Raw genomic sequence first — 17778 nt, 5'->3', positions numbered from 1 at the left:
AATAAGATATTAGCATTATTAAGGCTAAGGGAACGAAGATAAAAATTATGATAGAATATTGAAGGGAGATTTGAGCAAAATCAAAACACACTTTATGCATTCAGATTGCCACAAGGGTACTTGAAGAATACTTAAAGGGAAAAATCAATTGACCAAAAGGCCATGTGTGCACGCTACTTCTAAAACTACTACGACTACTACTATTACTATTACTCTAAATACTACTTCTATTGCAACTAATACAAGGCTAAGAGTATAAACATGAAACTTTCAGGAAGTATTGAGGGGGAAGTAGAACTAATTTGAAACTATGAGTATACAAGTTATCAAAAGGGCATATCAGCAATGCCATAGCAACGACTAATTGTATTAATTTAAAATAATACTACTTAACTTAATAGTACTGCTTTTTCTAGTACTATTAATATTACTATTAAATCTACTACTAGTGCCACAACTAGTTCTACTGGTACTCTGACTACTACTGATGTGGCTACTATTAAAACTATACCTAAGGGTATGAAGGTAAAATTTCCTGGGAATATTGATGGCAGGGGTTGAAATGAATCAGAATAAGCAATCAGCGTACAGGTCACAAGGGGACAACGGTATTATCTTAGGAAAAGCTTGTACTAGTACTACTACTACAAATACAGCTACTAAAAATAACGGTTACTAATACTATTTTTGCTGCAACTACTACTACTGCTACTGCTAAAACTTAATAGTGTTAAGGCGAAAATTTTGGTGAATGTTAGAAACAGTGTTGAACTAAATCGAAACACACTAAGCGCATACAGTTTGTCAAGAGGACGAAAAAAAACCCAAAAGTAATATGTACATGCTACTAATAAAGCTGCTACTACTAACAAAACAACTATTGCAACTATGCAAGTTAAGAATATTAAGGCAAAGCTTACAAAAAAATTTGGCAGACCTTGAACTAAATCAAATTGAACTATGAGCCCTTTCGATTACCAAAAGGATGTTACAGGATGTATCTTAGGAACGGTTTACTTTAGTAAGTAGCAACTTTCAGGGTATATTGTATCGGATTCTGAGGTAATCAAAAGGCAACATGTCTTTACAAGTGATACAACTACTACGACTGCTAGAACTAATGTGGCTAAATGTATCAAGGTGTAGCTTTTAGGAATAGTTTAGGAGAAGTTTCAATTAAAAGACACAATTATGTACATAAAGATTTTCGAAAGAGCATATAAGCAATATAACAGGCAGCGCAGGACTATCATTGACAGCAGTATCATTTATCATCTTTAAGGGATCCAACACAAGTGGAAATTAAAAGCTCTAATGCCCATTTTAGGATTCAAAAGTGATTGGAGGGCTAACAAACCCTCCACTCAAGCCCATTGATTCTCCAAAAATGTCCTACCGAAATTTTGAAATGTTCATTTTGTTCGGCAGAGCTGAAAGGTTCTTTTAGTATGTGTCTGGGGATGCTGGGGAGGTCATCCCTTCATAGTTATGCAATTAATCAATAGTGTACATACAGTATTTGTTATCAGGAAAGAGAATATGTGGCCATTTATGTTCAAAAGACCGGATGCATTCAAGCAAAGCTCCCAGAGAGTGTTGAAGGGAGTATTGAAATAAATCAAAACATGCAATGTTCCTAAAGGTTGTCAAATGGGAGAAAATTCAATTATGACTAAGGGTATGTTTGAAATCTAAAGGAATAATAAGGGAGATAATCAATTGACTAAGGGTATATTGATTAGGATGTTGAACAAACCAGAAGGAACTATACTCATATAACAACTATTGCTACAATTACAACTGCTATACCTACTATTTCTACTGAGGTTAAAGATACAAAGGTGAAAATTTCCTGGAACACTTAGGAGGGTGTTAAAGTTAAAGAAAATACACTGTGTGCATTCAAGTTGCCAAAAGGATGTACGAAACATTTCTCAGGTATAGCACCGAGCATCAAATTGAGACTTTCAGTGTATGTTATGTGGGATATTGAGCCAACAAATTATATATATACTGCTCACGGTTAAGAGTATTAAAGAGTCATTTTAAGGTAATGTTGTATGATATATTAAATTAAATTGAAACACGCTGTATTTCATGCAAACTGTTAAATAGCATGCTTAGAGAGATTTTCAGTTTATGAAAATTCAGTATGTGCATACTACAACTCATAGTAATAGTAGCTCTACTACTGCTGTTAATACTAATATTACTAAGGCTAAATATATTAATTGGGAAGTTCCGAGGACTATTGAGGGAATGTTGGGCTAAATGATAACACAGCATGCGACTGGAGGTTATCAACAGGACGTATCAGAAATATCTCAAAAAGCGCTTAAAGTTGAAAGTACTAAGTTGAAAGTATCATGTTATGAGCAGTTCATTTTGTACTTGACCAAAAGGGCACGCTACTGCTTAGATATAAATAGTCATTAATGCTTACAACTAGAACTACTATTGTTATTACTAATACTATTCCTATTGGTCCTACTATTACTGCTGCTAGGGTATCGGATATACCTACACCCTAGAATTGGAAATGAAATAAAAACTTTCGTAGAGAGTTTTTGTGGCATTAAACAAATCAAAAAGTACTCTGTGTATGCTGATTACGAACAAGACGTTTCAGTAATACCTTAAGAAAAACTAAGGGTATTAAGTTGATATTTTCAGGGCTACTAATAATACTGCTTTTGTTCTTACAATGAAACTACTTTATAAGAGTGTAAGTTCATCCAGGTTACAGAAAGAGGAAAGAGCATCCAGGTTAAAGAGTATAAGTGGAATGTTTTGGGAACAGTAGGAAAAAAAAAGAAATGAAAATAAAATATGTAAAACACAAAATTTGGTGCTTACTTACTAAATGATTAAAAATCTATGAGTTTTATTGATAATCTTGAAATACGTTGTATTTCAAGCTAAAGTTACCAGGGATCATTTATTGTAGATATCGACAATAGTTAGCAGCAATCTTTGTTTGGGTTGGCAGAAAAACAATTGTTGTCAAAAGCATGTTTGTTGTTGATTTAATTGAATGGAGCTTCCAGAATTTCTTCTCTATGCTCCACTAAAGCATGCTGTTAAAAATTTCGATAAGAATGGCAGGAAATCAAATCCATATTTAAATATACACCGCCTTTATTATTGCCATCTAACCCTTGCTAACTTAAACAAAAAATATTCAAATTTATAGATGACGCCAACAAAAATATAACCTCATTATGGTATGTGCATTGTGCACGCTTCCATTAAAATTTAGATGTACTAGAAACATTATCTAACTTAGAAACTTACTTTTTACGAATTATTATTAGAAATATTTTTTTTATTTATATTTTTTGGGTGCAAGTCAAGAAAAATCACTGACCTTTGGCACTTAGCCTAATTTGCCAGAGATTCTCCAGGCCTGGCCTAGAACATTTAAAGGAAAAACCAAAGTAAACTCAAAAATCCATCAAGAGATATGTGAAGTTGCCACATCCAGAGGTTTGATTAGTCGACCAGAAAAGTTTTTCAAAATTGGTTTTACAAAAACTTGGAACAATTGATAAATAGTTTAAAAACACTTTACTATAGAAGAACTGTAGCCACGCCCAGCCCCCTACTGAACAGTGAATATATAATCCCAATCTCCTGTATTGTATAACGATCTGAGAGTCAACTATTAATCGATCTCATCAACGGTAACTAAATTTGATCCATAAAAGGACAGTCCATGGAGAAACTGTCACGCTAACACTCAAGCTTCCAAATAGAGTCCAAACTGCTTAAAGCATTATTCCGAAGTGTGTCAGACTAACGTAAAATACCTAAGAAACCACGAGAAAAATTAAAAATAATCTTGACCCCATTTGTATTATTATATTTTTGCCCCAATATATTAACGAATTTATTGATAGAACCAAACGTTATTTGCAATAAGATGTGAAAGCTTGTATTTTTCAACATTAACGAAAAATATTAGTGACACAAGGGAAGATAATTACTAGTGTATACAGGATTTTCATAACAAAGTTGTCAAACAGTTCTTGGTTGCGAACTGTAAGTATAGAGTGACCGAACTCAATAGTAACCAAAACTCTAAAAACAAAATTTTTATACAAATAGATATATAAAAAAAATTGGCAAATATGCTGGATCCAACTGCATAGGTTTCACTAAGTAAATTTGCTTGATTTCGGATAAAAGGGAGAAACACCCCTAAAACCCATAGAATCTAGTGGAAAATTACACCAACGTAACAGAGAACTCACCCTAAGGTAGATGTTTCAAGCTCTTGCTTGCGATAATTTTTGTACTTTTTACAACAAGAAAGATCTTGGAGGCGTGTTTATTTGTGTCTTATATTTCTTATTATTTTTTTTAGAGGTTATCGTATCGACCCAGTGGTCCTAGAATATCATGAGAAGGCTTATTCGAACGGAAATTTAAAGTTTTAGTACCCTTTCTAAGTAGCTCAAAAGATTGGAGGGAAACTAGGCCCCCCTTTCAATCCTCTTTTTTCTCAAAATCCTTCGATTAAAATTTTTAAATTTCAATTTTTTTCAGCATAGTTAAAATGCCGAATAACCATGCCTTTAGAGATAACACAAGCCCCCATGGCCTCAGGGGAAAGGTCCTTAGGTTAAAAAATTTGCCCATTATTTACATATAATATTTGTTATTGAGAATCATGGACACTATTTTTGTCTGAGGGAAACAAATTTTCTGCTGGGGGGATTTTTCACTGGCAGAAATTTTCTTCGATAGCGAATTTTCCCAGGGGAAAAATTTTTCAGAAGAAATTTTGCAGTAATTTTGAATTTTCTAGAATTCCTATGCGAAATTCTTCTCATGTCTTGCTTCCTCTTTGCCAACTCAATTTTATGGTTGGATATCTTAAGGGTAGTTGTCTAAGGTAAATTTTCATCAGGATTAAATTGTTTAGAGGATATATCTGTGAGGAGGGATTTTTCCAAGGTGGTGGAGCCAAATTTCCTGGAATTATTTAAAAAACGATTATAGATTAACTTAAAAAAATAATTTTTTTCAACTGAAAGCAAGAGACAATATTAAAACTTAAAATCAACAGAAATTATTACGTATATGAGGAGTAGCCCCCTCCTCAACACTTTGCTCTGTACGCTATAGTTTGAATTTTTTCCCAATTCCTTAAGAACGATTCCTGAAACACAAGGACCGTTTAATTAGAGTAATAAGAAGCTTTTTAAAAAGCACTAAATAACTTTATCGTGAAGAGCGAGGTGTTGATAAGGGGAAAACTCCCACCATATACCTAATAACTTATGTTCGGTAGAAGTTTTAATGTTGCTCCTTATTTTCAGTTAAAAGAACTAGTTCTTTAATTAATTGCTTCAGAGGACCTAGTTCTGCCTGTTTTTGAAAAGACAAGAATTAAACGGCTTATGCCAGCTTTGCCTCTCTCTCAGACTACCTTTCTTGGCTTTGCCTCTAATTTGCCAATGGTTTTCTTGATTTTAATTCATTTCTTCAGATGCTTAAATTTGACACATGGAAACTTAAATCAGTTGCATCCGTAATTCATATTAGCATCTTCATATTTTGTACGTGTTATTCTTACAACTTCGTTTCTTTCAGCACCACTGACATTTGGCCTTTCAGTCCAAGACAGAGTGATAATTGCAGCAATTATTGTCATTGACGTCCTTTTTGCCATTGTTTTGACATCGGTTGTTTGGGTCTATTGTATCTATCGCTCCAAAAAACAAAGAACTGTACCCAAAGACATGCGACCACCGGGTCTGAAGCTCCTTTACCTGAGTTTACGATGCTCTACCCAAAAATTCCTTTCTGGAAATTTTAGACATTCCTTATGTCTAATGTTATGCTGGTGGTGTTGGTATTGTTGTTATACTAGCCAATGCTAGTGGCGCTACAACATTAGTGTTAAGGTACCAACAACATTAATACAAAAGCAATTTTAGCCCTGGGACCCTTATGGTGTAATTCTTAAGATAATAACAATTTTTGCCTTAAGGTATAATAATGTGCTTAAATCCATATAGCACAAGGTGCTTATATTATAACCTTAAAAAAAAACAACTAAAAAATGAAAGAAAAGGTGAAGGATCAGGGGCAACGTTCAAAAACTTCACCGGACACTTCCCAGTCTCCTCGATTTAGCGAAAAAGCTTGCTGGCATGGCATTAATCACACAAGGCATGTGTAGGGTTAAACCATCATTACCGGCAAGAGGTTCTGTATTATCACACCTAGTCCCCAGTACACTACATATCATCAAGGCACCATTTAAGCGAAATAATGAATACGAAATAAAGCTAACCAACATCAAGGATTCTGAGGAGGAAAATTAGCGGTTGCTGCAATAAAAACGTGTTGAGATCTATTCTAATAGCAAAAGAAACAAGACAAAACTGCGCATGATCAAGTACTATTTTTCAATTTTTCCCTAATTTCTTGTTTTTGGTCTGAGAGCATCAAAGCCATTTCTCTTGAGAACGCATCTACCAGGTGGCAGGTAGACCGGCGACCAAGTTTTAAACAATCCTCTAGTTTTGACCAATCTTCTTTTTTACTTTATTTTATAATTCGTATGTCTCAATCGCCTCGATCATAGATTTTATTGTCTCAATTATCAATAGTTTTATAGATTTATGTAGTTTAATTCTTAACAAAATTCCGTATATCTGGTAATAATTATTTAAATCTTCATACATCACGAGGCACACTGCCAGTGACATTCTAGTGCAAAATAAATCATTAAGAACATTTTAAGCAGCAAAGCAGAAATTATACACAAGCTATAAGTGCGTTTAAGCCTAATAACAATTTAAGATTTGTCATTGATAAATCGTTTATTATTAATTACGGTCATTTGTAAATCTGTTTATGATAGCGTACCACCAATCAATGTGGATAGTGCAACAAACAACAGTGGACTCGACAAAAAAGTATATAAGAAAAAAAAATCACTTTCAGTTTCTAGTTTTTGGTCTGAGACCACCAAAAGCCTTTTCCCTTGAGAACGCATGTGCCAGGTGGCAGGTAGATCAGCGACCAGGTTTCCTCTAGTTTTAACCAATCTTCTTTTTTTGCTTTATTTAATATTTTATATGTCTCAATTGCCTCGATCACAGATCTTATTGTCTCAATTATTAAGTGTTTTATAAGTTTATGTAGTTTAATTTTTAACAAAAATCTGTACATCTGGTAATAATTATTTAAATCTTCATACAGCATGAGGCGCATTGCCAGCAAAGTTCTAGTGCAAAATAAATTATTAAGAACCTTGTAAGCAGTAAAGCAGAAATTATGCATAAGCTAAGAGTGCGTCTTAAGCCTAATAACAATTTAAGATTTGTCATTGATAAATGGTTTATTATTAATTTGAAAATTTTGAATACAGTCATTTGTAAATCACTAAGATACCGTACCACCAATTAATGTGGATAGTACAACAAACAGCAGTGGACGTTAAAAACAGTATATAAGACAAAAAAATTCACGATCAAGTAATAAGCCTCAATTAGGTGAGAGCACTCTAGCCTAACATTTAATATTAGAAGTCATCTACGGGTAGAAAACCATAGTAATAAGAAAAATGATTTTATCAGGAAGTAACCAATACCCCGATGTGCATCAATTATTGACAAATACCCTAGTCATCTATAAATCATTTGTAGATAGCGTGCTGTCTATCACTGTGGATAGCACAGCAAACAACAATGGACATGAAACAAAAAATCAAATTAGAAGACAGAAGGAAAATAAAACTTTAAATAATAAGCCCAAAACTGAATGAATGAATATTAACTTAACATTACAATAAAAGATCTCACATACTGGTAGAAAACAGCTTTGATTTCAATAGTAACAATGAATAACTGATTAATACGTATTTCACAGCATATGGAAATTTAGGCTAATTTTGGCTAAGTTCAAGTTCTATGGTTAGAATTCCATTCATACAAACTAAAACAGAGCTTTTTCTCTTGAGTATTATAGTAGGTTAAGACTTCCCGATTTCCCTATAAATAAAGAAAATAATGGAATTACACAGATAAGAAGTCCAATTTCTGTCAAATTTCCCTATAAATGAACCAAGTTCAAGTTAGGTACATTTGAATTTCTTTTGACACATCTTCACCCGGTTCGAACATCGCACCACTATAATATGAGCCGATTGAAGCCAATTCTGAATCCTGAAAAATAAACAGCTTGAATTAATTAGTTTATCTTTTCCTAAGAGAAAGACAATTTATGCATTGCTTTAATTGCGTATTAGAAACTTTACTAATTGTAAAACACAGTTAACACTCAAAACCAAATTGTCATGTAAATTGTATCAATTAGCTAGTAAGTTTTAATAGCACTTACTGGATTTTAAAATTACTACCTAGGTCTTATTTGAGAGTTCTATAAATGTAAAATTAGAATAACCCCAAAAGAATACTAGACCTACGTTGCCCGGGCATTGTGAAGTGTTGCAGCAAGCATTATTCGGCTTCGCCGACTAAAGTGTTGCGAGAGCAACACTTTGGTTTTGTTTGGTCGGTATCTGTTAAACGTTGAGGTTGCCAACCAATCTCGATACTTGGAAGGATATATTATACAATCTAGTTGGTATTATAAAGCTATCCGTTACTTTTCATGATCAAAATACCATTAATGAGATTATTAATTATTTTGAAACTACTTCATTGTTTTACGTTATCGTTTGTACCCGTTGCGTATCTCATTGTTTTACGTTATCGTTTGTACCCGTTAGGTAAAGACTTAATTCTGTCAGATTTACAGAAATCAAATACAATGTACACTAATTTGCACAAGTTTCTCGCCTAGAGAAAACCGATTCTTATTTCCAAGTCCCTCTCCCATAATAGACGTCAAGCTCATCGGAAACAAATAAATGGGTACACCAACTAGCAAAATTACAAATTCCTCATCGCTGAAGAAGATTGTATCCTAACAGCCAATTACTACTTACAAGTCCCTTACTTGTCTTACCACTGGAGTTAAATTGGTCTGATCATCGAATACACGGAAACAAATAATAAGTAAATCAACTAGCAAAAGTTGCAAACCCCCTCATTGCCGAAGATCATAATCAGCTAACCGCGGACTGTTGCTTACAAGTTCCCAACGTTTCTCACAATTGGTACGGCTCTATTTTTTGTTTCCAACAAGCAAAAGTTACAAACTGCTCAGCAGATTATTATTTACAAGTCCCCTTCATGTCTTACCACTGGAACCAAATTGGATTTACCATCAAATATACTGGAAACAAATAATAGATACACCAACTACCAAAAGTTGCTAACCCCTCACAGCCTAAGGCGATCATTACCTAACAGACAACTGTTGCTTAATAGTCCTCTATAAGTCTCACAATTTGTATCGGCCTAGATTTCGTTTCAGTGTGTACCTTACTACTGAAGTTGTCAACCCCTTGAAACTTTCAAACTGGTATATCTCATGAAGGAATTTTTGTACAAAAAATTAATGTCATATACTTTAATCAGCTCATCAAGAGCTATCGATTGCCGTCGAAAAAAAATTCCATCTATCTTTGTTCAAAAATAGATTTTTTTTGCCGTAGGCTAACTTTCTAACGTCACCACTTAGAAAGGAGCAAAGAATAAGCTCTAATTTCTTTAGCAATGAGAGAACTTTTAAATTTTATTAGGAATTTCTGATATTCTCTACCGCAATCTCAAGTCCGAAAAACTGAATGATAAACTCAGCTGAAATCCCGATCAGAAATGGATAGAAACAATAGAAGGCAGCACTTTCGGAACCGTGGGAAAATTCCACATTTTCGCTTCTGTAAATTTTTCTATTTGTCACTCAAAGAAGATATTTTGGCTGTGGGACCGGGTAACTGCCGCATATATTTAACACATACAGATTTTAGTCCATCTTCAATCTGAAAGTGGTGCCTACCTGCTTGCCTGCTAGAACGGAGCTTTCCACTCGAAAACAGAAACATGCCTTGATGAAACAAAAGCTTGGCTACACAACTTCAAGTATTCCTCTCTGACATAGGCTATATAACTCGACTTCACTTTGCACACCATAGGCTCTGGCTCGTGGACAAGCAAAAACCATCCTTTTTGGCCCCAGGCAAGAGTTCTGCGGTGCTCCCCAAAATGTAATGTCATATTCATCAATCTGGCCTGAGGTCCACACTTTCCGTAAAAACTGGAAAGGTTAGACCCTCACCAGTTTCCAGGAATAAGCTGAGATCGAACACATAGAAAAAAAACCGGGACAAAACCAAAGTGTTGCTTTCGCAACACAATAATTGAACTTTCATTTACTAAAATTATGGCCTAACCGATATATTGACCGACGGATATTATCAGGCTGATATGAGGGTCGGTGTCATTATCGGATATCGGGAAGAGATTATTGGTTATCGGCTGATTTATCCATAACTTGTCCAGAAGAGGGTATCAGAATTCCTCAGTTAGTTTTGTTTGTCTAGTCTTGGGGGCACAGCTACCAGCTAAGTCTGACCATGGTTGAGAGAAAAGCAGAAGTGAGGTGAGTCAAATGAAGTCAAAATATATTTGTTGTCAATACACGCCCAGTGCAGTAATGTTCTAAATGTATGGTGACTTCAAGAACGTATATCTTCTACCAAAACAACTAAAAATAATACGATAGACCCTACATTTCTGTTTAATGCATGTTCACTTGCGTGGGTGAAAGATCGAAGGGTCAATCGGTTAAAACCAAATGTCGAGTCAGGGGCGCAGCTAAAGGGAGAGGGGATGTTGTAAGGGGGAAGGGAGAGTTCCAAAGTGTCGCCATCACATTTCAAGACCTCGGAAGATTTATCTATTTACCTTGGAAATTTAGCTCGTGTGTCTGCAATTGTCATCATACTGGCCGATTTCGTCAACACATTCTTTAAATCAATCCTCCAAAATTAAACTCTAGCTGTATCCTTGCATCCAATGTCCCTGGTATTGATTCGTTTGCGCCTCTTTGACCAAACTGATACCAAAGATTCCAAAGGAATTTGAAAATCGGTTGCATTAACAATCGTAGTTTTATGTTATCCCAACTGGGTTTGGAGACTATGCTCCAACCATGAATAGCATATTGTGCATTAAGGAAAAAATCTTTTACTTTTTCTTAGCTGGAACCTAGTAAAGAGCGATCCTACGTTAATGATGGTTTTGCTTCCCAAAGTACCCTTTAAACATTAACTTTGTCCCCTGTTTGCACAAGTGATGGGTCTTGTGTCTATGTTAGTCCTTCCTCCTGTATTTCTTCAATACTCACTTCCTGTACCCCTCCCTTTTTTGTGCTTGTGTTTGATTCTTCCTGTTTTTTTTTTCAATGATTTGTGCAAATTTTTCGTACCTTGCTCCCGTTTTAATCTTGTGTTTGCTCCTGCATTTCTGTGCAGGGTTTTAATTTCAGATTCCATGCTGGGCAGAAAAATGTTTGATCTTACATAAAGTGCAAATATAAGTAAGCCCTCTATTCTTAGTTCCAATCATTTGGTTTTGACAGAGGTATGATGTCCTAAAATCTGTTCGTGATTTCATGATGAAAAGTAGACATTTAATCACAAATTGTATTTTGTGTTACTATGGGATGGATTATGTTCTTGAACAGTTGAAGGGCCAATGACCCTAATTATAAGATAAACACCTTTTCATAACTTAATTCCCTCTCTAAAATTAGTGTTTGCGGCTTAGTTTTAGTTAGTTTTTTTCTTTATCTTGTACAGTCGCTTACCAGCATTCATTCCGTTCGAAGGTAGTGCGCGCTGGTGGATGCTGGAGGTATATTTAGGATATTTGTTAGCTGTTTTGTGCTGTTTGAACAGGGACTTCTCTGGATTTATTTCAGTAAAACGGAACCCTTGACAGTAAGTCTCTGTTTAATGAATTTTTGATTTAGCTATTAGACAATCTAGGGGAGATTATAGAATAATTTTATGTGTCTCACGAAGTCATACTTTGATCAGAAACACACTGAGCTTATGACAAAGATTCTTAGCCTGGAAAAGAAGATTGAGGCTCTGCGACATGAAAATTTGGAGCTTAAAGAAGAAAATACGGTTCTCAAAGCCGAAGCAATAAATCTGAAAAAGTCTTGTCTTCAAATTGAACTTGTTTCAAAAAGACAAAACATTCTGCTTTACGGCATACCAAATGTTCACGGTAGCAACTTGAAAAATGCCGCTCGTGAGTTTCTCGCTGAAGCAGGAGTCAGTAGCGCAAATTCAATGCCCTTCGTCAAGTGCTATTGTTTGAATGGAAATAAAACACCAGGCTTTAATACTAGGGCAACGTATAGGACTACATTAAAAGCCGGGACAGTTTTCGTGACTTTGGGTAATTTAACAGATAAAGACGCTATTATGAAAAATTGCGGTAAGCTGAAAGGATCTGGAAAAAGCATCACTTCTGATCTCCCGCGTTAATTGGCACGCCATAGAAAAAAAATGCTATATTTCGGCTACAGTCTGCGTACGTCATCTGATACTTCAGTAAAAATTGCTGAAACCTGAGTGATAACGAAAGGGATTAGTGTATGGATTGAATCGAAAAAGTCTTCAAAGAGTAAGACCTGGTTGCGAATTGAGGACTCGTGTTTCGATCCCTTTAAACTATCTAGTTATGCAGCCTCTGTGGTTGCCTCCCTTGCTGTGTCAGTCAGAGGTGATGAGTAATTGTTGTGATTCGTTCATTTTTTAATGATTTGTTTGATGTTTGTTAGTTTTTTTGTGTTTTTATTTCGTAAGTTATAATATATGAATTTTTCTCCTTGATTGTGAGATTTAGTTATGTTTTCGTCGTTTTTCATTTTGTATATAAGTTTTTCTCTTATCCAAGTTCTCTGTTTTTGGCCTTTATTTTTTCTGTTTTAGTTTCAGTTCACAAGAAATGAGTTTATCGTTTCGTTTGCCTAGGTGTTATCCACATGTCATTGTTATCAAGATACCAAGCTGGGTGGTGAGTGGCGCGTGATGGATCATAGTTTATATGTATTTTGAATTTGTCTGACTCTAGTTCGGGTGACATTCGTCTAACTCTAGTTCGACTATTTCATCTTCAAAATAACCCAATTGATGTTCTTAGTTTCATAAATAATTCAATAGGTCCGTCTAAAAAATCATCATCAAATCTCAATTTTTCAGTTAGTAGTAAGTATGCATCAGGTTTAGATCGAGTATCCTAACGAGATGGTAGATTCTTTGTTCTTCAGCTTAATGTTCAGGGTTTTTTCTTCGTTTGATGCGTTGAAAAAAATAGTGCGTAGTGCCCACCCTGATTTTATTGGTCTTTGTGAGATTTTGTGGGTACATGATAGAATATTTGAATCGAAGTAGGATGGCTAAAGGTGGCCTTGCGGTTTATGTTTCGGAATATCTTCTGTACTCCGTTAGACAAGACAAAAAAGATATTTTGAGTCCTTATTTATTGAGATCAAATCTCATGCTAAAACTTTGATTTTCGGTAATATATACCGGTCTCCTAGTAGGTCTGTGCCCTCTTTCCTGTAGATTCTTGATGAAGTTTTGGAAATGATCCAACTTTATTCATGTGAATTTGTCATTATGGGTGACTTCAACCTTAATTTATGTGACAGGAGGTCATCCTCGTCCTTGGATTTTCTTTCAACAATGCTTTCTTTCAATGATTACCTTCTGCGTGCATTCCATCTCGCATAATTAACGCTGCCTCTTGTTTTCTTGATAATATTTTTTTCATCTTTGACCTTAGTGCAAAATTCTGTATTGACGAGTGATATCTCAGACCATTTTCTTGTTTTTTTCTATGCATGATTTTTTTCAATTCGTTGCCTAGGAGTAACCAAGGAGCTGGTTTTTCCTCTTTAAAATTTAATGATCAGGGTTTGCATATTCCTAGGTCATGGTTGGTGGGTCGTTCGTGGAGTATTTTTGAAAATGAATCTGACATAGATTCTTTGTTTAATTAGTTTTATGATTCTTTGACAGAAGTTACCTTGGATATATGTGATGCACCCAGTCGAATCCGGCATCAAAAGAACAGTCCCATTGAATCCTTGGATGACTCTTAGACTCATTAAAAGTTGGAGGAGGAAACATAATCTTTGGAAGGCTTACAGGTCCTTTAAGCCATTTTCGCGTGATTCTCGGCTTCAACTTTTCAAAGCTTATAGAAGAGTTTACAATTCGCTTTGCCGAAAGGCTAAATTGTTATTTTATTATAGAAAATTTTCTGCGTGTGGTAAAGACATTAGGAAGACAAGGCAAGTAATCAATTGTATTATCAGGGCATCCTTTTTGCCTCTTTCTGTCCTTTCAAGTGTTATGATGGACGGCAAAAATGTAAAGGGTGAGCTAAAAGTTCAATATCCGTTTACTTCCTATTTTACTAATATCGGCAAAACCACAGCCATTCTGTAAGTCCTTCTTCTTCTCTACCTGATTCTAGGTCATACCTTGGACCACCTTGTCCTAAATCAATGGTATTGGATCCTGTGTCTGAAGCTGAAATAGCTGGAACCGTCAATGGTTTGGGGGGTTCTTCATCCTCTGGTCAAAACCGTACTCCGACTAAGGTTGTCAAGTTCATTCTTCCTGTCATCGTGTCTGCCCTCACGAGGTTTGTCAATCTTTGTTTTGAAAATGGTGTCTTCCCAAGTGCTTTAAAGCGTGCTCGTGTTATTATTCTCTTTAAAGGTGGATGAAGGATTGATCCTGCGAATTATCGTCCCATATCTCTTTTATCAGTATTTATTAAAATTTTAGAAAAAGCTATGTTTTCTCGACTTCTTCATTTTATTAATTCTTAACACTGTTTTCACGATTTTCAGTTTCGTTTTAGAACAAAACACTCAGCCAAGCATACATGTGCAACACTCTTGAATTATTTACATTCAGCTCTTGACTCCAGTCTTATAAATTCTGCTCTTTTTCTTGATGTTCGAAAAGCATTTGACTCATTAACATACAAGATTCTTCTCTTGAAACTGTCCCATATTGGTATAAGAGGGAATGCTTATTCTTGGTTTCTATCATATTTATCTGGGCGAGTCATCTCGGTTGATCTGCACTTTTCTAGCCCTTCTGGAATAGAGTTTGGCGTTCCACAAGGATCTGTCATTGGGCCGATACTCTTTTTAATCTACGTCAATGACCTTATTAATGCGGTTAAAAATTTAAAACCTGTAATTTGCTGTCGTCTTTGTCAACCAGTATCCGTCACTAATTGTGACAGTAGTTTGTCCTTACCGGATACACTTATTGCCTTTGCTGATGGCAGTACTCTTGGCACAACAGGTAGAACTGAGTGTGATCTTCGTTCAAAGATGAGAGCCCTTTTTTAAAGAGTTATCCAGTGGTTTGATGTAAATTATCTTGCCTTAAATGTCGGAAAATCATGTTCTCTCATTTTTTCCGGAGTCTCAAAGGCTTGGTCTTACTTAAATGAAATACACGTATCAAGAGTTTCTCTAAGTAGACCTAAAGATCGTTACGTTCCATTCCTAGGCATCTTGCTTTACGAATCTTTCGTTCAAGCATCATATTGACTTGATTAAAATGAAAGTCTCCAGAAGTCTTGGAATCCTTAGAAAGCTCAAATACAAATTTCCAGGGTCGATTCTTAGAATCTTTTTCTGCAACCTAGTTCAATCTAGTGTTTCATATTGTTCTGTTATTTGGATGTCAACTTTTCCCTCGTCTCTGAAGCCACTTTCAAAACCTTATGATAAAGAAAGAACTCTTATTCAGGAAACTAACCGATCTTCACTTAAACCCAAGCTTGATTTTAAATCTCTCTATTTTCTTTCTTGTTCTTCTTTCCTTTTTTTACAGTTGCTTTTCTAGAGATTTCTGCTTTTCTACTTTTCTTTTTTTCTGCTTTTCTTAGAGATTTTCTAGCTAGTAAATAATTTTTGTATTCCTGTTTCCTTTGGGGTTTGATGTCTCTGGATCAAGTTGGATATTTAATTGAGCTGGTGAAATCTTCTGCTTCCCCTTGCCTAGCTTGTCATTTTTTTGGGATTATTAAGGTGGGCGACTCAATTTTTTTGGATTTTGTTTATATAAGTTTTTGTTGGTATTTTTTTCTCCTCTGTTCTTTCCCGGCCAAGGAGCCTTATGCATTTTTCATAATCAAATCAAGACAAATTTTCTTGATGTATTTTTTTGTTTATGATCTTTATTGTTAAATAAAGAACTCAGAAATCAGATAAGGGGTTCATCAATTAACCAAAAAGGAAATATTTGCAGGTTACTAGTACTACTACTGCTACTCCTATAGCTATTATTACTGATACTAATACCATCAATTCTACTTCTACAGCTACTACCACAAAAACTAATGCTTTTAAGGCAAGTACAACCAAGGTTTAAAATAGTGAAATAAAAATATGGGGAAATATTTATAGAAAATTTTAACCAAATAAAGGGATTCTATGTGCATACATATTGTCAAAGGCCTATTGGTAATGTCTTTGGAACAGTTTACTGTATCAAGCTGATACTCCAGGGCATCTCTGACCATGAAGGGGATGTTCAACTGACCAAAAGGCAACATGTGTATGCTAGTACTGCTATCATCACTACTGTTACTACTACGACGAAATTGAATAACACCAATGCTCTTATCAATACCACTACTAATAAGATATTAGCATTATTAAGGCTAAGGAAAGGAAGATAAAAATTATGATTGAATATTGAAGGGAAATTTGAGCGAAATCAAAACACACTACATCCATGCAGAATGTGAAAAGGGTACTAGAAGAATGCTTCAAGGGAAAGATCAATTGACCAAAGGACAATGTGTTTACACTACTACTAAAACTACTACGACTGCTACTATTACTTTTATTCTAAATACTACTTCATATCAACCCAGTGGTCCTAGAATATCATGAGACGGCTTATTTGAACAGAAATTAAAAGTTTTAGTACCCCTCTTAAGTGACTCAAAAGATTGGAGGGCAGCTAGGCCCCCTTCCACACCTCTTTCTTCTCAAAATCGTTGGATTACAATTTTGAGATTGCCATTGTTTCAGCATAGTTGTGAGCATAGTTGTTCAGCATAAGAGGTGAGGCTGTATTTGAGAGTAGAAGCAGTGATACATTTGAACGTTAGGTAGAAAAGGTGTAACTTAATTTATTAACTTCCTCGAATTGATGCTTTTCTGAATTTGAATAAAACAAAACACATAGAAACGATTGACAGAACATTAAAAACAACCATAAGGGAACAACACCAAAAATATATATTTGGAAACGTAAAATCAACTTTTAAAAAAGATGGGGGAACTTGAAATTGTGCAAAACAAGTTCGCCGTAACGTGAAAGAGTCGTTAACAAGAATCTTGCCCTTGTTCTTACTTACCTTTCTTAGTTGATTTGTGAATTGGAGAATTTTCAGAAGACAACTAATTTTTCAAACCTGCATAACCAGCATGCTTCTTCGAATCCAAACTGGTACCACGAGGGGGTTCGGCTACTAAATGGACCTGTAAACATTTCTCTTCTAATTAATGCCTTATATTCTACAAGAAACAGCTGGTCCCTCCTTTCGATTTATATAGTAAGAAATTTAGTAACTATAACCCATAATGCTAGAAAAATAAAAGCGGAAAAAAACGAAAAAAACATACTACAAGGAATATAAATAAAAGCATAACATAAACAAAAAAATAAATAAAAAACGGAATCGCTGAGTCAACTATATCCACACTATGCCTACTTTACTAGATTAGGAATTAACTAGCCGAGAAGATAGCTGGCATTGAGAAGATAGCTAGGGCACTAGCAATCAA

General features: G+C 35.1%; 1 protein-coding gene across 1 annotated transcript in view; it reads right to left on the bottom strand.

Moving 5' to 3' along the window:
- Positions 1-7320: 7320 nt before the first annotated feature.
- LOC136024887 (uncharacterized) overlaps positions 7321-17778 on the bottom strand; it is a 43523-nt gene continuing 33065 nt past the window's right edge. Inside the window, exons 3-4 of the transcript XR_010616950.1 lie at positions 17349-17472; positions 7321-8183 (exon numbers count right to left, since the gene is read on the bottom strand). The gene's annotated coding sequence lies outside the window, so the exon portion shown is untranslated. The remainder of the gene's footprint in view (positions 8184-17348; positions 17473-17778) is intronic.

The sequence above is a fragment of the Artemia franciscana genome, chromosome 1, assembly GCF_032884065.1.
Source record: "Artemia franciscana chromosome 1, ASM3288406v1, whole genome shotgun sequence".
NCBI classification, from domain to species: domain Eukaryota; kingdom Metazoa; phylum Arthropoda; class Branchiopoda; order Anostraca; family Artemiidae; genus Artemia; species Artemia franciscana.
This window is presented reverse-complemented; position numbering and strand designations above follow the sequence as displayed.